General features: G+C 47.4%; 1 long non-coding RNA gene across 1 annotated transcript in view; it reads right to left on the bottom strand.

Annotated features, from left to right (window-relative positions):
• Positions 1-19,733, bottom strand: part of LOC143975724 (uncharacterized) — a 59,165-nt gene extending 39,432 nt beyond the window's left edge. The window contains exon 1 of the long non-coding RNA XR_013272411.1: positions 19,621-19,733. This is a non-coding gene — a long non-coding RNA (uncharacterized LOC143975724). The remainder of the gene's footprint in view (positions 1-19,620) is intronic.
• Between the last annotated feature and the right edge of the window lie 6,444 nt (positions 19,734-26,177).

A 26,177-nucleotide genomic window follows, 5' to 3' on the forward strand; every position in this document is an offset into this window, starting at 1 on the left:
GCGGACACGTTAAAAAAAGCCCACACTTTCGGAGCCATGTGCCGGTGTCCTGGGAGTGCCAGATGTGACCGTACATGGTCGATGGCTCGCTCCTGATACATTTGCAGTCTGCTTTGTCCCTCCTGTGCAATGTAAGTTATTCCTGCTTCTCCTCCCTATCTGCTGGTCCATATCTCCCTCTGAACTCCCCTCCTCTTCCTCTCTTGTGGGCACCCACGTGACATCACTAGACACGTCATCATCAACGTCCCCTTCCCCACCGCTATAAGTAGAGATCTCGGAGTAGGCAGCAACACCAGGGACCAACCTCCTCCTTGGGCTGATCTGGGTACTGTCGTCAGACTGCTGAGTAGCGGTTGTTGCTGCCTCCTCTTCCTGATCCAATACCAAGAGTGGCTGCGCATCAGAAATGTCCTCTTGATATGGATCAGAAAATAATTCCTGTGACTCAAGCGGAAGGTATGTGGTGGTGGTGGTGTTGTTGGTGGTAGTGTCTTTGGGGGTGCACACAGCAGAGAGTGAAGAAGAGGGTGCAGATCGAGAGGATGAGGAGGGTGCAGAAGAGTAAGGCTGAGTGAGCCACTCAACCAAGTCTGGTGCGTCCTTTAAAGTAATTGAATGCACCTTCTGCAACTTCCCACTTTTGCTCAGGCCTGTTGCTCCTGCCCTACCCCTACCACCCCTGCGGAAGGGCCTGCCTCTTCCTCTGCCTGTCATTTTTTAAATGACCCTGTGACAAAAGTCTCTAGAGAGTGCAGTATGTATGTGGAAGAAGGTATATAACGCCCCGCTTCAATCTGTCGTTTTGGGGGCCACTGGTCTATCACACCAGTTATAATACTTTTTTCTAATTGCGTTTGTCACTCTTTGTAGTATCGCTGCAGAACCGCTCAGCAGTCACAATGCTGCACAGTGGAAATGCATTATACTATGCTTTCTATATGTGCAAGTATTTTATACATGTATTACACCCCTATATACTGCACACCAAATAGTACACCTATACCAGTCCTTAAAGGGACCTTTGTGGACCTAATAGTAGCTAGTGAATTGCAGACTGTACCTGCTCCAAAAACCAAACTGTCCCTCCCTACACTGAGAAACGACAGCTGCAGAATCGGTCAGCAGCACTGCATGCAGTGCACTATAATATGCTTTCTATATTTGAAAGAAAGTATATTATAAGTGTATTACAACCCTATATACTGTACACCTATACCAGTCCTTAAAAGGACTTTTGTGGACCTAATAGTAATAGCTAGTGATTAAACTGACTGTCCCTGCTCCACACAGCGTCCTGTCCCTACACTGACAAAAGACAGAATGTAAAATGGCCGCCAGATCAGGTCTATTTATAAGTTAGGGGGAATGTCCAAGTGTCCATGTGCTGAAATGTCTCAATTGGCTGTCCTGTACCCCATGATGGATGTATCATGGGTCAAAGTTCTTCACAATGTAAACAAATATGGCTGCCGCGAACAGCGCCAGAAGTCCACTGGTTTGGCAAATTACAAATGAGCAAAGTTTGCCGCGAACCGACCGCTGTTTTTTTTTCTGGAAACTTCCCTCTTAAAGTGAAGGTGCGTGTTATATGCCAATAAATACGGTATAACCAAATAACACGCCCAAGCTCATCTCTTCACCACACAGCCACAAAGGCAAGAGAATTCTTCTCGGGCCGTGTATTGGCGCTCGAACAAACACACTTAGACCGAATTTTAATGGTTCAAAAAATGTCAGAGAAAATGGTCGGCCCTCACGCACGCTCACTTCATCAAATCTGGCCCCCTTTCAAAAAAGTTTGGACACCCCTAGTGTAGAATGTCACTTCAAAGGGTTCAACTGAGGTGGGAATGGAACAGGAACTTCTCGATCATAAATAACAGCTGGTGACGAGTTACAACTGACCTATTTCCTTCTGACACCACTACACTCAGGGTGACCCAGAACCCTTCCAGGGGCAGATCATTCCTCTACAATCTCTGTGATGGAAGGTCACCCCTTCCTCCTGACACCACTCCACTCAGGATTACCCAGAACCCCTCCAGGGGCAGATCCTTCCTCTACAATCTCTGTGATGGAAGGTCACCTCTTCCTTCTGACACCACTCTGCTCGGGATGCCCCAGAACCCTTCCAGGGGCAGATCATTCCTCTACGATCTCTGTGATGGAAGGTCACCCCTCCCTCCTGACACCACTCCACTCCTGAGTGACCCAGAACCCTTCCAGAGGCAGATCATTCCTCTACGATCTCTGTGATGGAAGGCCACCCCTTCCTCCTGACACCACTCCATTCATGGTGACCCAGAACCCTTCCAGGGTGATGTGGAAATATGAGGCCTACAATGATTTTTACCTTCAGATTACAATAATGATAGACATTATTAATGTGACTTTTCACATATAACACGTGTTTAACCACTTCAGGACCGCCGTATTGCCAATGTACGTCAACACAATGGCACAGGCAGGCACAATCACGTAGATGTACGTGATTGCCTTCCAGCGGGTGGGGGGTCCGATCGGACCCCCTCCCGCTGGTTACGGCGGTCCGGTTCGCTCCAGGAGCGCTCCGTGATGAGGGGATGGCCGTTCGTTTTCGGCCACCCCCTCTGGATCGCTCCTGGCCAATGAGAAGCTTCCTCCCACTGTGTATTGTTTACACAGGAAGGAGGAAGTGATGTCATTCTCCTCGGGGTGGTCTTTTTGACCGGACTACGAGGAGAAGACTAATAGTAAGTGTGCACCAACACTACACTGACATGTAGGTACACACAGGCACATAAACCCCCCCGATCCCCCCCCGATTGCCCCCCGATCCCCCCCGCCTCCCCTCCCCCCCCAGTCACAGTGTCACTGATTGCATTGATCATTTCTTTACTGATCAATGCATTCAGTGTCAGTTGTGACAGTAAAAACTGTCAGGACAGTTAGTGTTAGGTCCAGGGTAGCCCCCTACCACCCCCCAATAAAGATTTAACCCCCTGATTGCCCCTAGAGTTAACCCTTTCACCCCCTTTTGCCAGTGTCACTAAGCGATCATTTTTCTGATCGCTGCATGTGTCGCTAGGTAGCTAGTTATTTTTTTAGGTTCACCGCCAGGTTTTTATATCGCTAGGTACCCCGATATACTACCCAATAATGGTTTTAACCCCCTGATTGCCGCTAGTTAACCCTTTCACCCCCTTTTGCCAGTGTCACTAAGCGATCGTTTTTCTGATCGCTGCATTAGTGTCGCTACAGTCGCTAGGTAGCTAGTTATTTTTTTAGGTTCACCGCCAGGTTTTTATAGCGCTAGGTACCCCGATATACTACCCAATAATGGTTTTAACCCCCTGATTGCCGCTAGTTAACCCTTTCACCCCCTTTTGCCAGTGTCACTAAGCGATCATTTTTCTGATCGCTGCATGTGTCGCTAGGTAGCTAGTTATTTTTTTAGGTTCACCGCCAGGTTTTTATATCGCTAGGTACCCCGATATACTACCCAATAATGGTTTTAACCCCCTGATTGCCGCTAGTTAACCCTTTCACCCCCTTTTGCCAGTGTCACTAAGCGATCGTTTTTCTGATCGCTGCATTAGTGTCGCTACAGTCGCTAGGTAGCTAGTTATTTTTTTAGGTTCACCGCCAGGTTTTTATATCGCTAGGTACCCCGATATACTACCCAATAATGGTTTTAACCCCCTGATTGCCGCTAGTTAACCCTTTCACCCCCTTTTGCCAGTGTCACTAAGCGATCGTTTTTCTGATCGCTGCATTAGTGTCGCTACAGTCGCTAGGTAGCTAGTTATTTTTTTAGGTTCACCGCCAGGTTTTTATAGCGCTAGGTACCCCGATATACTACCCAATAATGGTTTTAACCCCCTGATTGCTGCTAGTTAACCCTTTCACCCCCTTTCACCAGCGATCACAGTATAAGTGTCACTGGTGACGCTGGTTAGCCAGTTAGTTATTTAGGTTCCCCGTCAGGTTTTTATATAGCGCCAGGGACCCCCATATACTACCTAATAAAAATTTGAACCCCCTGATTGCCCCTAGTTAACCCTTTCACCACTGATCACCGTATAAGTGTTACGGGTGACTCTGGTTAGTTTGTTTTTTATAGCATCAGGGCACCCACCATTTATTACCCAATAAAGGTTTAACCCCCTGATCACCCGGCGGGTGATATCAATTAGGTTTTAGGGTCAGGGTCTGCGTCGCCCCAGGCAGCGCTAGGTTAGTGCCAGTACCGCTAACACCCACACGCAAAGCATACACCTCCCGTAGTGGTATAGAATCTGAACAGATCAATATCTGATCTGATCAGATCTATACTAGCGTCCCCAGCAGTTTAGGGTTCCAAAAAAACGCATTGTTAGCGGGATCAGCCCAGATACCTGCTGGCACCTGCGTTTTGCCCCTCTGCCCAGCCCACCCAAGTGCAGTATCGATCGATCACTGTCACTTACAAAACACTAAACACATAACTGCAGCGATCGCAGAGTCAGGCCTGATCCCTGCCATCGCTAACAGGTTTTTTGGTAGCATTTTATATTCAAATCCGGAAGGCAGTGCTTGGTTTTCGGGGTCCCGTACGGGGCTAGGCTCCCAAAAAGTCCCCCACATGTGGTATCCCCGTACTCGGGAGAAGCAGCAGAATTTATTTTGGGGTGTAATTTGACTTCTGCCCATAGCATGTGTGAGCAATATATCATTTAGTGACAACTTTGTGCAAAAAAAAAAAAGTTTGTAATATTCCCGCAACTTTTGGCAAAATATAAAATATTCCATGGACTCAACATGCCTCTCAGTAAATAGCTTGGGGTGTCTACTTTCCAAAATGGGGTCATTTGGGGGGGTTTTGTGCTATTTTGGCATTTTATGGCCTTCGAAACTGTGATAGGTAGTGAGGAGTTAAATCAAAAATTTGCACCCTTAGAAATCCTGAAGGTGGTGATTGGTTTTCGGGGTGCCGTGCGCGACTAGACTCCCAAAAAGTCCCACACATGTGGTATCCCCGTACTCAGGAGAAGCAGCAGAATGTATTTTGGGGTGTCATTTCACATATGCCCATAGCATGTGTGAGCAATATATCATTTAGTGACAACTTGGTGCAAAAAAAAAAAAGTTTGTAATATTCCCGCAACTTGTGACAAAATATAAAATATTCCATGGACTCAACATGCCTCTCAGTAAATAGCTTGGGGTGTCTACTTTCCAAAATGGGGTCATTTTGGGGGGTTTTGTGCTATTTTGGCATTTTATGGCCTTCGAAACTGTGATAGGTAGTGAGGAGTTAAATCAAAAATTTGCACCCTTAGAAATCCTGAAGGTGGTGATTGGTTTTCGGGGTGCCGTGCGCGACTAGACTCCCAAAAAGTCCCACACATGTGGTATCCCCATACTCGGGAGAAGTAGCGGAATATATTTTGGGGTGCAATTCCACATATAACCATGGCATGTGTGAGCAATATATCATTTAGTGACAACTTTTTGTAAAATTTTTTTTTTTTTTTTTTTTGTCATTATTCAATCCCTTAGGACAAAAAAAATAAATATTCAATGGGCTCAACATACCCATCAGCAATTTCCTTGGGGTGTCTACTTTCCAAAATGGGGTCATTTGGGGGGGATTTGTACTGCCCTGCCATTTTAGCACCTCAAGAATTGAGATCGGCAGTCATAAATTAAAAGCTGTGTAAATTCCAGAAAATGTCCTCTAGTTTGTAGACGCTATAACTTTTGCGCAAACCAAAAAATATACGCTTATTGACATTTTTTTTACTAAAGACATGTGGCTGAATACATTTTGCCCTCAATGTATGACTAAAATTTAGTTTATTCGATTTTTCTTATAACAAAAAGAAGAAAATATCTTTTTTTTCAAAATTTTCGCTCTTTTTCCATTTATATCGCAAAAAAAAAAAATCGCAGAGGCAATCAAATACCATCAAAAGAAAGCTCTATTTGTGGGAAGAAAAGGACGCAAATTTCGTTTGGGTGCAATATTGCATGACCGCGCAATTACCAGTTAAAGCAGCGCAGTGAGAAATTGCAAAAAGACCTCTGGTCCTTAAGGTGTTTATTGGTCCGGAGCTGAAGTGGTTAACATATAACATGATAAGAGAACATTTAACATACAGTATGACTCTATGATATCTGAGAACAGGGGTCATAAAAGAACACCATAAACTCAGCTCTGGGATTCTGCCTCTTCTCTGGCCATTTGGTAGTATAATTTATGGACTTCTTAGAATGTCACTTCAAACGGTTCAACTGAAGTGGGAATGGAACAGGAAATACTTGATCGTAAATGACAGCTGGTGACTTTAAGCTCACCTAACCGAAGATTTCTGTCATAGCCTAAAGCCTAGTACACACTACAATGTTTTTTCGTGCAAATCAGCAGGCTGCATGAAGGAAAAACTGACAGCTCTGGTCGGAGCAGCTGTACTAATCATGCGAGGTTAGTTCAGCGATCTCCTTCGCTGAACTATTGTGTTCTGACAAGGGGTAACCCCTCCCCCCACCAGAAAACTCCTATCAGCTACTGGTTTTCCAACATGCATGCCCAACAGACGGACATACACACAGACACAACGTCTTCCGACATTTTGCCCGTGTGTGCGGGGCTTTAGATTGCCACTAGGGATAAGGCGAACACCCCCCGGTTCGGTTCGCACCAGAACCTTCAATCGGACCGAAAATTAGTACGAACTTTAGAACCCCATTAAAGTCTATGGGACTCGAACGTTCAAAATCAAAAGTGCTAATTTTAATGGCTAATATGCAAGATACTGTCCTAAAAAGTGTTTGGGGACCTGGCTCCTGCCCCAGGGGACATGGATCAATGCCATTTTTTTTTTTTTAAAACGCCTGTTTTTTGGCAGCACTGATTTTAATGACGATTAAAGTGAAAAAAAGTGAAATATTCCTTTAAATATTATGCCTGGTGGGGAGGTGTCTATAGTCCGATGTTTAGAACAGTCCCTGCACAAAATGACATTTAACAGAAAAAAAGTCATTTAAAACTGCTTGCGGTTTTAATGTAATGTCTGGTTCCGGCAATATGGATGAAAATCATTGAGAAAAATGGCATAGGTAGTAGCCCCCCCTACCCATTACCAGCCCCTTTGAGTACGGATATTAAGGGGAACTCTGTACCCAAATTAAAAAAAGGAAAGGTGTGGGGCCCCCAGGCCCTATATACTCAGAACAGCAGTATACAGGCGGTGCACAGTATTGCATCAAAAATTGTAATTACATGTCCCTCTTAAACAGGTGCTGAAAAATTGGGCCTTAGGCACTAGTGCTGGTGCCACAACACTGCAACCTCTCCCAGATACTCTAGTTGTAGTGCAGGAATGAGCCCTGCTGCAAAGCATTGCATCAAAAATTGTAATTACACGCCCCTGTTAAGCAGGAGCTGAAAAATTGGGCCTTAGCCACTGGTGGCAGCGCCCAGAACCAAAAATGTTCTTCCAAGGTATCAGCAGGATCATTGAGGATGAAAGAGGATAGTCAGTCAGCATAACAGGACAGTCACTCAGCATCAGCATAGGCAGTCTTGAAGGGATGTGACATTTCAAAAAAAATTATTCAGTTACATCAGCTTCAGGTGCTTGGTAGCTGGTGGTGATCCAAGACTGATTCATCTTTATGAAGGTCAGTCGATCAACCGAGTCAGTGGACAGGCACACCCTGTGATCGGTTACAAAGCCTCCAGCAGCACTGAATGTGTGTTCCGAAAGAACGCTGGATGCAGGACAGGCCAGTAGCTCAATTGCATACTGTGCAAGCTCTGGCCAGTGAACCATCCTCAAGACCCAGTAAACCAGAGGATTTTTGGTGGGAAAGGTGTCCAAGTCTGATCTTGTCCCTAGGTATTCCTGCACCATGTCAATCAGACGCTGGCGATGGTTGCTGGAACCGATCATACCTTGGGGCTGCGGACTAAAAAATTGTCTGAACGCATCGGTCAGACGGCCGCTTTCTCCACTGCTCCTTCTGACCGAAGCCTCAGCAACACGTTGTCCAGGACCAGGAGTTTGTAACCTTCCAGTCTTTGGGAACGCGTTGCACAGACCTTTCTGCAAGGCCTCCCGGAGATGTCTCAGCCTCTGCTCCCTCTGCGATGGAAAGATAAGGTCGGCAACCTTACCCTTGTACTGTGGATCAAGAAGAGTGGCCAGCCAGTAATCCTTGATCTGAAGAATACGAGGATCCTTCCGCAGGCTTTGCAGGATCAGGAAGGCCATGCAGTGTAGGTTAGCTGGGGCATTCGGTCAGGAGTCCTCTGGGTCACTAAGGACAACATGATCCGCAGCTACCTCCTCCCAGCCACGTACAAGTCCACGGGTTTCTTGGAACTGTAAATCATCCCTACAAGACTGCTGCTGCTGCTGCTGAGTGCCAGCCTCCACCTCCATCCTGACACAATCCTCCTCCTCCTCCTCTTTCTGTGTGATGGGTGGGACAGCAGGAACACTGTCTGAATAAAGGGGGCTTTGAGAGGCAAGGAAGTCCTCCTCTTCCTGCCTCAAGTGCCCTGTCCATTATTCCATGCAGCGTATGCTCCAAGAGGTGGACAAGAGGTACAATGTCACTGATGCATGCACTGTCACTGCTCACCATCCTTGTGGCCTCCTCAAATGGTGACAGGACAGTGCATGCATCCGTGATCATGCCCCACTGGCGTGGTGAAAAAACCGAGGTCCTCTGAACCTGTCCTGGCGCCGTAGTCGCACAGGTACTCATTGATGGCCCTCTGCTGCTTGTGCGGCCACTGCAGCATGGCTAACGTTGAGTTCCACCTGGTGGGCATGTCACATATAAGGCGGTTCTTGGGCAGGTTCAACTCCTTTTGGAGCTCAGCCAGCCGAGCACTGGCATTATATGATCGGCAGAAATGCACACAGACTTTCCTGGCCTGCCTCAGGACATTCTGTAAGCCCGGCTACCTGCCCAAGAAACACTGCACCACCAGGTTAAGGACGTGAGCCACACAGGGCACATGGGTCAGTTGTCCCTGTCGGAGGGTGGAGAGGAGGTTGGTGCCATTGTCACAAACCACCATTCCTGGCCTAAGCTGGCATGGCGTCAACCACCTCCCCTGGCTCATGTCCCCCAAGCACACCAGCGCAAGCACGGCATGCCATTTTTTTGCCTTGAACGCCTACAGAGCACCCCCGCTGGTTCCGAGGACAGAGCACTGGAAGAGGCCATGGAGGAAGAAGAAGAGGAGGGGGTGGAGGAGAGACGTGTGTCACAACCAATAGTAGCATTTTGGAGGCGTGGTGGTGGAATAACCTCCAACACTACTGCACCTTGTCCTGCATCCTTCCCAGCTGCCAGAAGAGTGACCCAATGGGCCGTGAAAGACAGGTAATGTCCCTGTCCATGTCTGCTGGACCATGAGTCAGCGGTAATATGCATCTTACCGCTGACTGCCCTGTCCAGCGAGGCAAGGACATTGCCTTCCACATGCCGGTAGAGAACCAGAATCGCCTTCCGTGAGAAAAAGTGGTGTTTGGGGACCTGCCACTGAGGAACCGCACATTGTACAAACTCACGGAAGGGGGCCGAGTCTACCAACTGAAAAGGCAGCAGTTGAAGTGCTAGCAATTTAGCCAAGCTAGCATTCAACCACTGGGCATGTGGATGGCTGGGAGTGAACTTCTTTCGCCGGTCCAGCAGCTGGGGCAGGGACATTTGCCTGCTATAATCGGACGTGGGTGTACTGCTAGCAGAGTGCCCGCAAGCACTTGGCTGTGACACACCTAATTCTACACCTTCATTCCTCTCAGAGCAGGTTTCAGAGAGGACTGAAGGTCTAGTGGGGTTGGAGATCCCAGCTGATGAGGAGCAAGGAGAGGTCCGCTTTGTTCTTTGGTGTGGGTCTTTGAGGTACGCTTGCCAACGAGCTGCATGGCAGGTCAACATATGTCTGGTCAAGCATGTGGTGCCCAAGTGGCTGATGTTTTGGCCACGCAAGATACGCTTGAGACATATGTTGCAAATAGCAGCGGTGCGATCTGATGCACTCGTCTCAAAAAAGGCCCACACCAAAGAACTTTTGGAATAACGCTCAGAGGCAGCGCCCTGTATAGGCGGAGCTCTGCGGTGTGATTCAGTCGGTGTGCTGCCCCTAAGCTGGCCCCCGGAGGGCATCCTGCCTCGTTGGAGATGTGCCTCCTCCTCCTCCTCTCTCCTACCAGGCACCCATGTGGAGTCAGTGCCCTCATCATCCCCTCCCTCTTCATCACTGGAGCAAACCTGGCAGTATGCTGCAGCTGGTGGAACATGACTGCTAGATTGCTGTCCTTCTTGAGCATCCCCTCTCTCTGCATTCACGCTACTGCCTTCCTCTAGCTGAGTATCATCATCAGAGCCTACAAAACACTGGGCATCCTCCTGGAGCATGTACCCAACACTGCTCAAACAGTTCGGAGGACATGGTGGCTCTAGGGAAGGAGTCACTGATGATGACATTGAGACGAGGGAAGAGGACGCGTTGGCAGCTGCTTTGCCAGTACCCTGAGCCTGGGTGAGAGGGGATGAGAAGTATGAGGAGGGCTTGGTCATCCACTCTACCAAGTCTTCGTCATGTTGCGCCGCAAAACGTCTAGCTGCCGAATACAAGGTCAAGCGTGTCCCATGGCCACGTGCTGATGATGACGATGCCTCTCCTTGTTGGCCTTCCAGACATACTAATGGCCTGCAGGGAGGTGAAAACACCAGCAATTGGGGGTAGTTTCAGGTGTATACTGTGCAGGAGGCCCAATACACTGACGGTAACTGCTCCAGATGCCTGTGGTGTAGAAACGGAACAACAGCAGCAATTGGGGGTAGCTTCAGGTGTACACTGTGCAGGAGGCACACAACACCCACTGTAAATGCTGCAGATGCCTGTATTAAAGAAACAGAACAACACCAGCAATAAGGTGGTAGATTCGGGTGTATACTGTGCAGGAGGCACACAACACCCACTGTAACAGCACTAGGTTCACAAGCAAAAAGACACTGTCCCTGCCTATCCTGCTCTCTCCCTGCACACCAACACACTACACAAGGCCGCTGTGCTGGCGGCCTTATATAATGTGGGGTGTGTACTAAACCCCCCTGAGCTATAATTGGCCACAGGCATCCTGCCTGTAGTCAATTATGGCTCTCCTCGCTGCTGACACTGTGATTGGCCAAGCATGTGGGGTCACAGTGCATGCTTGGCCAATCATGAGCCAGCAATGCACACAAAAATGGCGCAAACGGCCCACAAAGTTCTGGATTTGCCGAACAGGCGAACAGCCAGTGTTCGAGTCGAACACCAAGCTTATCCCTAATTGCCACCTGTTAACTGAATGTGGCAAAGTCTATATGTGAGCGCTAGTGTCTCTACATGGATGGGTGGGAATAAATGGGTATAGGGCTGTGACTAAGAACCCTTCCAGAGGGCAGATCCTTCCTTTACAATCTCTGTGATGGAAGGTCACCCCTGCCTCCTGACACCACTCTGCTCAGGATGACCCAGAACCCTTCCAGGAGTAGATCATTTTCCTACAATCCCTGTGATGGAAGGTCACCCCTTCCTCCTGACACTACTACACTCAGGATGACCCAGAACCCATCCAGGGGCAGATCATTCCTCTGCAATCATTGTGATGGAAGGTCACCCCTTCCTCCTGAAACCACTACACCCAGGGTGATCCAGAACACTTCCAAGGGCAGATCATTCCTCTACAACCCCTGTAATGGAAGGTCAACCCTTCCTCCTGACACTACTACACTCAGGATGACCCAGAACCCTTCCAGGGCCAGATCATTCCTCTACAATCTCTGTATTGGAAGGTCACCTCTTCCTCCTGACACCACTCAGTTCAAAGCAACCCAGAACTCATCCAGGGGCAGATCATTCCTCTGCAATCATTGTGATGGAAGGTCACCCCTTCCTCCTGACACTACTACACTCAGGATGACCCAGAACCCATCCAGGGGCAGATCATTCCTCTACAATCTCTGTATTGGAAGGTCACCTCTTCCTCCTGACACCACTCTGCTCAAACTGACCCAGAACTCTTACAGAGACAGATCATTCCTCTACCAACCCTGTGATGGAAGGTCACCCCTCCCTTCTGACACCGCTCCTTCCATGGTGACCCATGATGGAATGTCACCCATCCTTACACTGCCCTGCTCAGGGTCACCCAGAATCCTTTCCAGGGATAAATTGTTACCCCACAATCTCGTTGATTGCTGCTCATTCCTTCTAGTGCCTGCTGTTCATTCTCTCCATTACCTGCTGCTCATTCCCTCCAGTGTCTGCTTCTTATTCCCTCAAATTCCTGTTGCTCACCCCTTAAGTGTGCGCTTCTCATTCCCTTCAATGTCATCTTCTCATTCCCTCTATTGTTTGCAACTAATTTCCTCCAGTGTCTTCTTTTCATTCCCTTCCATGTCTTATTCTCATTCCCTCCAGTGCCTTCCTCTTATTCCCTCCAGTGCCTTCTTTCAATTCTCTCCAATGTCTTCTTATCATCCCCCCCCCCCCCCCCCCAGTGCCACATTCTTATTCTTCCCAGTGTCTTCTGCTCTCTTTCTTCCATGTCTTCTTTTCATTTCCTCCAGTGCCTTTTCATTCCCCTCATTGTCTGCCTCTTATCCCCTCCAATGACTTCTGCTAATTCCCTTCAACGATTCTTCTCGTTTCCTCAAGTGCCTTCACATTTCCCCCCAATGTCCTCTTCTCATTCCCTCCAGTGTCCTCTTCTCATTCCCTCCAGTGTCCTCTTCTCAGTCCCTCCAGTGTCCTCTTCTCAGTCCCTCCAGTGTCATCTTTTCATTCCCTACAGTGTCCTCTTCTCATCCCCTCCAGTGTCCTCTTCTCATTCCCTACAGTGTCCTTTTCTCATTCCCTACAGTGTCCTCTTTTCATTCCCTCCAGTGTCCTCTTCTCATTCCCTCCAGTGTCCTCTTCTCATTCCCTCCAGTGTTCTCTTCTCATTCCCTCCAGTGTCCTCTTCTCATTCCCCCCAGTGTCCTCTTCTCATTCCCTCCAGTGTCCTCTTCTCATTCCCTCCAGTATCCTCTTTTCATTCCCTCCAGTGTTCTTTTCTCATTCCCTCCAGTGTCCTCTTCTCATTCCCTCCAGTGTCCTTTTCTCATTCCCTACAGTGTCCTCTTCTCATTCCCTCCAGTGTCCTCTTCTCATTCCCTCCAGTGTCCTCTTCTCATTCCCTCCAGTGTTCTCTTCTCATTCCCTCCAGTGTCCTCTTCTCATTCCCCCCAGTGTCCTCTTCTCATTCCCTCCAGTGTCCTCTTCTCATTCCCTCCAGTATCCTCTTTTCATTCCCTCCAGTGTTCTTTTCTCATTCCCTCCAGTGTCCTCTTCTCATCCCCTCCAGTGTCCTTTTCTCATTCCCTACAGTGTCCTCTTCTCATTCCCTACAGTGTCCTCTTCTCATTCCCTCCAGTGTCCTCTTCTCATTCCCTCCAGTGTTCTCTTCTCATTCCCTCCAGTGTCCTCTTCTCATTCCCCCCAGTGTCCTCTTCTCATTCCCTCCAGTGTCCTCTTCTCATTCCCTCCAGTATCCTCTTTTCATTCCCTCCAGTGTTCTTTTCTCATTCCCTCCAGTGTCCTCTTCTCATTCCCTCCAGTATCCTCTTTTCATTCCCTCCAGTGTTCTTTTCTCATTCCCTCCAGTGTCCTCTTCTCATCCCCTCCAGTGTCCTTTTCTCATTCCCTACAGTGTCCTCTTCTCATTCCCTACAGTGTCCTCTTCTCATTCCCTCCAGTGTCCTCTTCTCATTCCCTCCAGTGTTCTCTTCTCATTCCCTCCAGTGTCCTCTTCTCATTCCCCCCAGTGTCCTCTTCTCATTCCCTCCAGTGTCCTCTTCTCATTCCCTCCAGTATCCTCTTTTCATTCCCTCCAGTGTTCTTTTCTCATTCCCTCCAGTGTCCTCTTCTCATTCCCTCCAGTGTCCTCTTTTTATTCCCTCCAGTGTCTGTGACGGGAGGGCACATGGAACCCAGAACCCTTTGGAAAGGTTGGGAAACCCATGTTTCAGCTCCCCATACAACTCTTATGTATAAGTCCCCCTGTGCCATCCTGGTACAGTACAGGGTGAGTGAGAAAATGTATCTTGGATATATGTAAAGACTATTCTTAGGTTGTTAATTCTGAATACACAATCCTTGAAAGAGCTGATCACATGACCTCCGGAGACGGACTGTCTGGTCACCTAGGCTGCCTTAAGTGCTGGGGTAATTAACATGTTAATTATGTAATTGTATTTTAAGTTGTTGCTAGAGGGGAGGGGGGAGTATCCATGAGCAGCCCTACCTCATTACCTACCCCCTTCTGTAAAATGTGTATAAAAGGCTGGATTCTGTCCAATAAAGGGTTCAAGATTCTACAAGCTATTTTCGGCTGGACTTGTATTCATTGCAGCTATGAGAATATATCTCTCTGATTGGTGGAAGCGGGATATACTGAGGGAAGCACTCAATCGGAGTGAGGGATCGGATCCGTCACAGTGTCCTCTTCTCATTCCCTACAGTGTCCTCTTCTCATTCCCTCCAGTGTCCTCTTCTCATTCCCTACAGTGTCCTCTTCTCATTCCCTCCAGTGTCCTCTTCTCATTCCCTCCAGTGTCCTCTTCTCATTCCCTACAGTGTCCTCTTCTCATTCCCTCCAGTGTCCTCTTCTCATTCCCTACAGTGTCCTCTTCTCATTCCCTCCAGTGTCCTCTTCTCATTCCCTACAGTGTCCTCTTCTCATTCCCTACAGTGTCCTCTTCTCATTCCCTCCAGTGTCCTCTTCTCATTCCCTCCAGTGTCCTCTTCTCATTCCCTACAGTGTCCTCTTCTCATTCCCTCCAGTGTCCTCTTCTCATTCCCTACAGTGTCCTCTTCTCATTCCCTACAGTGTCCTCTTCTCATTCCCTACAGTGTCCTCTTCTCATTCCCTACAGTGTCCTCTTCTCATTCCCTCCAGTGTCCTCTTCTCATTCCCTCCAGTGTCCTCTTCTCATTCCCTACAGTGTCCTCTTCTCATTCCCTACAGTGTCCTCTTCTCATTCCCTACAGTGTCCTCTTCTCATTCCCTCCAGTGTCCTCTTCTCATTACCTCCAGTGTCCTCTTCTCATTCCCTCCAGTGTCCTCTTCTCATTCCCTACAGTGTCCTCTTCTCATTCCCTACAGTGTCCTCTTCTCATTCCCTACAGTGTCCTCTTCTCATTCCCTACAGTGTCCTCTTCTCATTCCCTACAGTGTCCTCTTCTCATTCCATCCAGTATCCTCTTCTCATTCCCTACAGTGTCCTCTTCTCATTCCCTACAGTGTCCTCTTCTCATTCCCTACAGTGTCCTCTTCTCATTCCCCACAGTGTCCTCTTCTCCTTCCATCCAGTGTCCTCTTCTCATTCCCTACAGTGTCCTCTTCTCATTCCCTACAGTGTCCTCTTCTCATTCCCTACAGTGTCCTCTTCTCATTCCCTACAGTGTCCTCTTCTCATTCCCTACAGTGTCCTCTTCTCATTCCATCCAGTATCCTCTTCTCATTCCCTACAGTGTCCTCTTCTCATTCCCTACAGTGTCCTCTTCTCATTCCCTACAGTGTCCTCTTCTCATTCCCTACAGTGTCCTCTTCTCATTCCCTACAGTGTCCTCTTCTCATTCTCTACAGTGTCCTCTTCTCCTTCCATCCAGTGTCCTCTTCTCATTTTCTCCACTCTCTGTGATAACAAGGGGCTTTTTGCCCCACGTTAAAGATGGCCCACTCTTCGGACTGTGCACTTCTAAATTTTGTGCTCGGGGCGATGTCCCCATGCCCACACTACACCACTGCCATCACCCACAGAACTCATCATATGACCCCATCACCCACAGAACTCATCACATGACCCCATCACCCACAGAACTCATCATATGACCCCATCACCCACAGAACTCATCACATGACCCCATCACCCACAGAACTCATCACATGACCCCATCACCCACAGAACTCATCACATGACTCCATCACCCACAGAACTCATCATATGACCCCATCACCCACAGAACTCATCACATGACTCCATCACCCACAGAACTCATCATATGACCCCATCACCCACAGAACTCATCATATGACCCCATCACCCACAGAACTCATCATATGACCCCATCACCCACAGAACTCATCACATGACCCCATCACCCACAGAACTCATCACATGACCCCATCACCCACAGAACTCATCACATGACCCCATCACCCACAGAACTCATCATATGACCCCATCACCCACAGAACTCATCATATGACTCCATCACCCACAGAACTCATCACATGACCCCATCACCCACAGAACTCATCACATGACCCCATCACCCACAGAACTCATCACATGACCCCATCACCCACAGAACTCATCATATGACCCCATCACCCACAGAACTCATCACATGACCCCATCACCCACAGAACTCATCATATGACCCCATCACCCACAGAACTCATCACATGACCCCATCACCCACAGAACTCATCATATGACCCCATCACCCACAGAACTCATCACATGACTCCATCACCCACAGAACTCATCATATGACCCCATCACCCACAGAACTCATCATATGACCCCATCACCCACAGAACTCATCACATGACTCCATCACCCACAGAACTCATCATATGACCCCATCACCCACAGAACTCATCATATGACCCCATCACCCACAGAACTCATCATATGACCCCATCACCCACAGAACTCATCACATGACCCCATCACCCACAGAACTCATCACATGACCCCATCACCCACAGAACTCATCACATGACCCCATCACCCACAGAACTCATCATATGACCCCATCACCCACAGAACTCATCATATGACTCCATCACCCACAGAACTCATCACATGACCCCATCACCCACAGAACTCATCACATGACCCCATCACCCACAGAACTCATCACATGACCCCATCACCCACAGAACTCATCATATGACCCCATCACCCACAGAACTCATCATATGACCCCATCACCCACAGAACTCATCACATGACCCCATCGCCCACAGAACTCATCACATGACCCCATCACCCACAGAACTCATCACATGACCCCATCGCTCACAGAACTCATCACATGACCCCATCACCCACAGAACTCATCACATGACCCCATCGCTCACAGAACTCATCATATGACCCCATCGCCCACAGTACTCATCACATGACCCCATTACCCACAGAACTCATCACATGACCCCATCACCCACAGAACTCATCACATGACCCCATCACCCATAGAACTCATCACATGACCCCATCACCCATAGAACTCATCACATGACTCCATCACCCACAGAACTCATCATATGACCCCATCACCCACAGAACTCATCATATGACCCCATCACCCACAGAACTCTTCATATGACTCCATCACCCACAGAACTCATCATATGACCCCATCACCCACATAACTCTTCATATGACCCCATCACCCATAGAACTCATCACATGACCCCATCACCCACAGAACTCATCACATGACCCCATCACCCACAGAACTCATCATATGACCCCATCACCCACAGAACTCATCATATGACCCCATCACCCACAGAACTCATCATATGACCCCATCACCCACAGAACTCATCACATGACCCCATCGCCCACAGAACTCATCATATGACCCCATCACCCACAGAACTCATGACATGACCCCATCACCCACAGAACTCATCATATGACCCCATCACCCACAGAACTCATCACATGACTCCATCACCCACAGAACTCATCATATGACCCCATCACCCACAGAACCCATCATATGACCCCATCACCCACAGAACTCATCATATGACCCCATCACCCACAGAACTCATGACATGACCCCATCACCCACAGAACTCATCATATGACCCCATCACCCACAGAACTCATCATATGACCCCATCACCCACAGAACTCATCACATGACCCCATCGCCCACAGAACTCATCATATGACCCCATCACCCACAGAACTCATGACATGACCCCATCACCCACAGAACTCATCATATGACCCCATCACCCACAGAACTCATCACATGACTCCATCACCCACAGAACTCATCATATGACCCCATCACCCACAGAACTCATCATATGACCCCATCACCCACAGAACCCATCATATGACCCCATCACCCACAGAACTCATCATATGACCCCATCACCCACAGAACTCATCACATGACCCCATCACCCACAGAACTCATCATATGACCCCATCACCCACAGAACTCATCATATGACCCCATCACCCACAGAACTCTTCATATGACCCCATCATGCGCCCAAAAAAATATTCCCTGTATCAATGATCCTCAAAGCCATACCAAATAGTAACCCAGAAACCCTTTAAAGAACTGGTTTGTAGGAGGAGGGTACCTTGTATAGGGGGTGCCAGCTGGAGGCACAGGATTGTGAGGAGGCAGGCAGAGCTCGGCATAGTCCTACCGGACAGTCAGAGGTGACAGTGACCGGCGATGAGGAAGGATGAGAGATATCTGTACATACACATTGCGTCACATGTGCTCTTTCTTCTACACATCCATGACAATACGATGTAGGGGGAAAGGTGACAATAATATAGGTTTTGCATACATTATGGGTTTTCCAGACTAGGAACAGCTTTCATTTCCATATTTTAGAGCCATCCATAAATGATTTTTGGTGCCTCCTTCTCTCTCCAGCCTGGTCTATTATACATGTAATGTTGTATGAAGTATGTAATCCCCTCCCTGGGTACATGTATGCATTGAATTTGTCTGGAGCAGATGATCTGAGGACCAGCAATTCTTGTTTATACATTGGAGGGGTAATGGGGGAGGGGTGGGGGGGTAAGACAAAAAAAGAGTGGGCTGCGCTAAAGATTGACCAATATGCAATAACTGAATATTAAAATGACAGTATATGACTCCTCATACATAAATAAAGTGCACAAATTACTCACAAATAATCAATGAAAATCATGTGCAAAAAAGTAAACGATTCAGATATATAATGATAACTAAACCATATGCAAAAAAATTTGTTTACCAAAATCTAGCCACAAAGACGTGACAATAATAAACGGTGAATATAGTGAAGATTAATATTTGCCAATAGCGCAATAATAAAGCCACATACACAGGTGATTAAACACTAAAAATAATAAGTCAACCCACAATTAAATAGATAAATAAATAACTGAATACAAATAATAATAATTAGATTTAAAGTCCATAGAAAAGTCTCAGAGAGAAGTGTGCTCTTCCACGGTGAAACAAAAAGTGAAATAAAAAAATCCAAAGACGTGCGCCAAACGTGGAAAAGCACCTCCACCTCAATAAATGCTGCCGCTTACCAGATGGTAGACGTTCCTTATTATAAGGGACCACAATATGCAGATGGCTTATTACCCCCCCAGCCAACGGTCTTGGAAAGGTGTGTTGGCGTGGACAGGCTCCCCCAATCACCGCCGATATTCGGGCCAGATACAGCGAGCGCCCCCCACACCGTCTGCATAAATATAAACGATAATCGCTCACAATAGTGTAAAACCATAACGCATATTATAAATAATAAAAGCAAATTGCGCACTTACGTTTTAAAAGATGCGCATATAGCATATAACAGTCGAGCCGGCCGTTCTCGATAAACGCCTCGATACTTCCCGGGACTGGGCGCGCAGCGGCGACGTCAGTGCGTCGCTCCTCCTTCCCACGCGTTTTGTCACTAACAGGATGTCATCGCGGGGGGGGGAACGGGGCCTGACGCACACCGCTTTTATAACCAAACAATACCAAGCCTCAGTTTCGATTTCCAGAAAGTGAGACGGAAAACCGCCATCTTGGTTAAGGGTAAATGTAATCAAACCATAGGGGGGCTACCAATCTAAATCAAACCGTAAAAAAAGAGAAAAAAAAAAAGAAAGAAACCACCTCTAGATGCCTAAATTAATTGAGTGGCTGCCATGTGATTGGCTGATTAGCAATTTGTGTTACCGAGTAACAGTGCGATGCTGCTCCTCCCTACGCGCTTCGTCGCTGACAGGACGTCGTTGCGGGGGGGTGGGACGGGGCGGCGTCCTGACGCACACCGCTTTTATAACCAAACAATACCAAGCCTCAGTTTCGATTTCCAGAAAGTGAGACGGAAAACCGCCATCTTGGTTAAGGGTAAATGTAATCAAACCATAGGGGGCTACCAATCTAAATCAAACCGTAAAAATAAAAAATGAAAGAAAATGTGGCCGCATCCGCTCATGGTTGGCAGAAGTATCAATCACAACCTAACAATTAAGTAGTACAAATAATATCTAGCGGATTCAAATGGATTCTTAGAGAAGGATCAATATACGACCCCCCCCCCCCACACCGCACATGCGCGCACCGCAAAGCACAGCCAACAAAACATTTTGGATAAATATCACTTAAAAATTGTGGAAAAATATAAAAAATAAAAGATAGAAAAAATCAATAATAATCACATAAGTAACAACTAAACTTAAAAATATCAGCATCCTTTTAATGGTACTGAAATAGCGGGAACCTATCTATGCTATAAATTGGTAACCTATCTGTACAATGATGAAAACATACAGTGGTGTGAAAAAGTGTTTGCCCCCTTCCTCATTTCCTGTTCCTTTGCATGTTTGTCACACTTAAGTGTTTCGGAACATCAAACCAATTTAAACAATAGTCAAGGACAACACAAGTAAACACAAAATGCAATTTGTAAATGAAGGTGTTTATTATTAAAGGTGAAAAAAAATCCAAACCATCATGGCCCTGTGTGAAAAAGTGATTGCCCCCCTTGTTAAAACATACTATAACTGTGGTTGTCCACACCTGAGTTCAATTTCTCTAGCCACACCCAGGCCTGATTATTGCCACACCTGTTCACAATCAAGGCATCACTTAAATAGGAGCTGCTTGACACAGTAAGGTCCACCAGAAGATCCTTAAAAGCTACACATCATGCCGAGACCCAAAGAAATTCAGGAACAATTGAGAAAGAAAGTAATTGAGATCTATCAGTCTGGAAAGGGTTATAAAGCCATTTCCAAAGCTTTGGGAATCCAGCGAACCACAGTGAGAGCCATTATCCACAAATGGCGAAGACATGGAACAGTGGTGAACCTTCCCAGGAGTGGCCGGCCGCCCAAAATTACCCCAAGAGCGCAGCGACGACTCATCCAAGAGGTCACAAAAGACCCCACAACAACGTCCAAGGAACTGCAGGCCTCACTTGCCTCAGTTAAGGTCAGCGTTCATGCCTCCACCATCAGGAAAAGACTGGGCAAAAATGGCCTGCATGGCAGAGTTCCAAGGAGAAAACCACTGCTGAGCAAAAAGAACATCAAAGCTTGTCTCAATTTCTCCACAACACATCTTGATGATCCCCAAGACTTTTGGGACAACATTCTGTGGAGCGATGAGACAAAAGTGGAACTCTTTGGAAGGTGTGTGTCCAAGTATATCTGGCGTAGAAGGAACACTGCATTTCATAAAAAGAACATTATACCAACAGTAAAATATGGTGGTGGTAGTGTGATGGTCTGGGGCTGTTTTGCTGCTTCAGGACCTGGAAGACTTGCCGTGATAAAAGGAACTATGAATTCTGCTGTCTACCAAGAGATCCTGAAGGAGAATGTCCGACCATCTGTTGGTGTACTCAAGCTGAAACCAACTTGGGTTCTGCAGCAGGACAATGATCCTAAACACACCAGCAAGTCCACCACCGAATGGCTGAAGAAAAACAAAATGAAGACTTTGGAGTGGCCTAGCCAAAGTCCTGACCTGAATCCTATTGAGATGTTGTGGTATGACCTTAAAAAGGCCGTTCATGCTCGAAAACCCTCTAATGTAACTGAATTAGGACAATTCTGCAAAGATGAGTGGGCCAAAATTCCTCCAGGACGCTGTAAAAGCCTCATTGCACGTTATCGCAAACGCTTGGTTGCAGTTGTTGCTGCTAAGGGTGGCCCAACCAGTTATTAGGTTTAGGGGGCAATCACTTTTTCACACAGGGCCATGATGGTTTGGATTTTTTTTCACCTTTAATAATAAACACCTTCATTTACAAATTGCATTTTGTGTTTACTTGTGTTGTCCTTGACTATTGTTTAAATTGGTTTGATGTTCCGAAACACTTAAGTGTGACAAACATGCAAAGGAACAGGAAATGAGGAAGGGGGCAAACACTTTTTCACACCACTGTACATTAAAAACTATAAATATTATAAGAAAGCCCTATGCAGAGCCTGAATCAGAGTGCTGCGCATGCGCGAGTGACGCAAATCGCGCCATCATCGCGTAGCGGCCATCTTGGAAAGACCCGCTGCCCTTAGTATCTTACAGGAGAGGACAAGGGCCAAAACGGAAAGCGGAGAAATGGATATCGCTATACCATTAATCCAGGAAGCAGCAAGATTAACTGTTATAATGATGGAGGCAAAAATAAAAGTCATAGTTTGTTCTAAAATTTTGCAAATAAGTCATTCTTTTCATTCACTGAGGAGACGGCACTGATTGGTGGCACTAGTGGGCACTGATTGGTAGCACTGGTGTGCACTGATTGGCAGCACTGATTGGTGGCAGTGGTGGGCACTGATTGGTGGCAGTGGTGGGCACTGATTGGCAGCACTGATTGGTGCCACTGGTGAGTAGATTGGCAGCACTGATTGGTGCCACTGGTGGGCACTGATTGGCAGCACTGGTGGCAGTGGGGGACACTGATTGGTGCCACTGGTGGGCACTGATTGGCAGTACTGATTGGTGCCACTGGTGGGTACTGATTGGCAGCACTGATTGGTGGCAGTGGTGTGCACTGATTGGTGCCACTGGTGGGCACTGATTGGCAGCACTGATTGGTGGCAGTGGTGGGCACTGATTGGTGCCACTGGTGGGTACTGATTGGCAGCACTGGTGGGCACTGATTGGCAGCACTAGTGGGCACTGATTGGCGGCACTGGTGGGCACTGATTGGCGGCACTGGTGGCACTGATTGGCAGAACTAGTGGGCACTGATTGGCGGCACTGGTGGGCACTGATTTGCGGCACTGGTGGGCACTGTTGAGACCGATGTCCCTGTAACAGAAGCCGGTTATTGTCTTTCTTCTTTTCTCCTCGTGTTGTCAGCGTGAGCAGAAAAATCTGATAACCGGCTTCTGTTTACTTCCTTGATTAGCTTTCATTGGCTGACAGCTGATCACATGGTAAAGGGCCGCTGGCATTGGCCCTTTGCCAGATCTGTGATCAGCTAAGTCTGAAGGACTCTACGGTCATAGAGTGTGCCGCCTGCGTGGTCATGGGAGGACGTCCATGGATGCCCTCCCGGCACTGGAAGCCCACACTGTAGCCATATTTCGGCTATAGGACGGGCAGAAGGTGGTAAAGCCTCCTGGTAGTAAAATAGACCCGGCAGACATATTACCTCACAACATGCTGGTATCCTTTCTCAGCACCAACCCGATAACTCAGGAGAAGACCAATTACTGACTGTCCCAGGTGGGGAACAAGGCGTGGTCAGTGATTAACCCCCCCAACCTGCTACAAACCTTCCACCACCCCCCAGTTCCCTCCTGAATGGCAGATACATTCCATCCCCCACCGACAGGGGCCGATCGTCACACCACTCCATCACCCAACCACAATCACAGCTCCATCTCCTCATCAGCATCTCCTGTAACCTTCAGCACATTGGCTCCATCACTAAAGATATGTGGACCTGGTTGGAGGAGATGGGATAGACAACTGAGGAGGAAGACTTCCATTGGTCAGGATCTCCCAGCCAAGACTGCAGATCTACTGATTGAGTTGAAGTCATCTGCTGCCACCCCGGTGTAGCGCCGACTCCTGAAGAGCACGCGCTATGTGTGTTTTGTCATTTAATATTCCTGGAACCGCAGTTGGGTTTTGGGTTCAATTATACTAAATTCTGATCTCTTTTCAAATATTTTTATTGACATAACAAAAATAACAGAGGATAACAGTACACAAGTACAGAAGGTCGCATAGTAAAGAGGTACTATAACATCAAGATGCAGGCAACACTTCCAGTACAAGAATAACAATTGAGTTATAACTACCAAATATAAACACCAAGGATCTATTAGAACCCCAACAGAACGTTTAGGTTAGAAATAGTCACATTGGATCCAGGGTAAATCATAATGGGGATCCCACTAGCAGGAGGTCCCCAAGCAGGGTTAATCACCCCCAAGACTGGGGAACCGAAATCTTACCAAAGAGAAATACCCTGCCACAGTGCAATCATAAAAGAAAACACAAAAAGACCGGTAAGGTCAACCAGCCATAGAGAGAGAGAAGAACAGAAAAGAGAACAGAGGTAAGTACAGTAGAGGAATGGGAAAAATGCAAGAGAGCACAGGGGAGAAGCAGGACAGAAAAGGACAGGCAAAGAACAGCTGACAGCCCGAGGTCCCCACGGGTCATGGTGAGGGATCAAAGATTACTATACGAGTTACAGTACTAAAAGCTGGGGGTCAAAATTTGGGGGCAAAAAGTGGTCTACCCATGGTTGCCAAACCTTACTATAGAGTGGAAGTTTATCTAAAATAATTGCTTCAATTTTACTATGAATCATGGCCTGGGTAACCCGGTTTTTCACTTCAGTGATGCTAAGGGTTGTGGTTTTCCATGCTTTTGCAATGGTCTGTTTGGCGGCCGTGATAATCTGTAAAAAGAGCCGCGTCCGATGTCGGGTAAACCTGCTAGGTATGAGACTCAAAAGGGCAATCGTTGGGTCTGGAGATAGAGAATGTTGGAAGAGTCTGGATAAAATGTTAAAAATATGTTTCCAAAACTCTGCCACCACCGGACATGTCCACCAAATATGGAGATGTGTGCCAGCTGCATCACATCCCCGGAAACAATTTGGGGAGTAGCCCGGCACAAATCTAGAAATCCTAGCCGGCACCAAGTACCAGCGCATTAAAACTTTATAATTGGCCTCAGCCGCAACTATGTTCTGGGTAGCGATCTTAGTATTATACCAGACTCTGCCCCATTCCTCAGAATCGATATTTAGGGAAAGATCATAGGACCAGGCATTAGCATACAGTAGAGGGGAGCTAAGGCTAGAGGAGAGGTAAGAGTAGAGGCATGATATGATTCCTGGGGAGTGTGGATCCGCTTTACAAATTGACTCAAAGGGGGACAGGTGGCCCAAGTCTGCACATGACTTCGTGTGCATTTGAACAAAATGAACAATTTGGAGGTATCGAAAACACTCCTTGTGAGGGAGTTTTGTTTTGGCTTGAAGAACCGGAAACTTTATAATTGCGTTATTCGATACCAGGTCACATATTCTGGCTAAGCCCCGTTGGGACCAGGCATCGAACAAGGCAGGATCCGAATAAGCGGGCATAAACCGTGGATGACCGAGAAAGGAGAGTAAAGGGGAGTGAGATGATTGTAACTTATAGGCAGATTTCAGTCTATCCCACAACCCCAGTGAGAAACGGGTGACAGGATTGCAAATCGACTTCCTAGCCTGTGGAGGCAACCACAGCAGGTTGGATATAAGTAGGGGATGAACATCAACAGCTTCAAGACTGACCCACAAGGGCGACTCAACTGTCGCGTGATAAAGGGCCATTTGGGCTAATTGTGCTGCATAAAAATAAAACCGAAGATTGGGTACTCCCAACCCTCCCTGCAGTTTATGGCGAAACAGAGTCTGTCTAGAGACTCTGGGTCTTGTGGAACCCCAGATATATTTGAAGATACGACTCTGCATAACGCGATGGAAATACGGGGGGATCGCGACCGGGAGTACCCTAAAAAGATACAGTAGTTTAGGTAATAAAGTCATTTTCACGGCCGCGATCCTCCCCATCCACGAAACACAGAGTGGCTGCCATGAGGCCATAAGTGATGAAAGATTACGTAATGCGGGAAGGTAATTGGTCTGATATAATTGGGTTGGGTCACTAGTTAGTTTAACACCCAGGTATGGAATAGAAGATGATGACCATTGAAAGGGATAATTATCTCTCAAATTTTGGAAGATTTCCGATGGCAGAGACACGTTGAGGGCCCGTGATTTAGACTGGTTAACTTCTAGTCCCGAAATCAAAGCAAATTTATCTAAAATATGACAAAGATTAGGGAGCGAGGTGTGAGGTGAAGTAAT

This window comes from Lithobates pipiens, unplaced genomic scaffold (assembly GCF_037356315.1).
Source record: "Lithobates pipiens isolate NorthernLeopardFrog02 unplaced genomic scaffold, aLitPip1_a1.2 Scaffold_13, whole genome shotgun sequence".
In the NCBI taxonomy this organism is placed as follows: domain Eukaryota; kingdom Metazoa; phylum Chordata; class Amphibia; order Anura; family Ranidae; genus Lithobates; species Lithobates pipiens.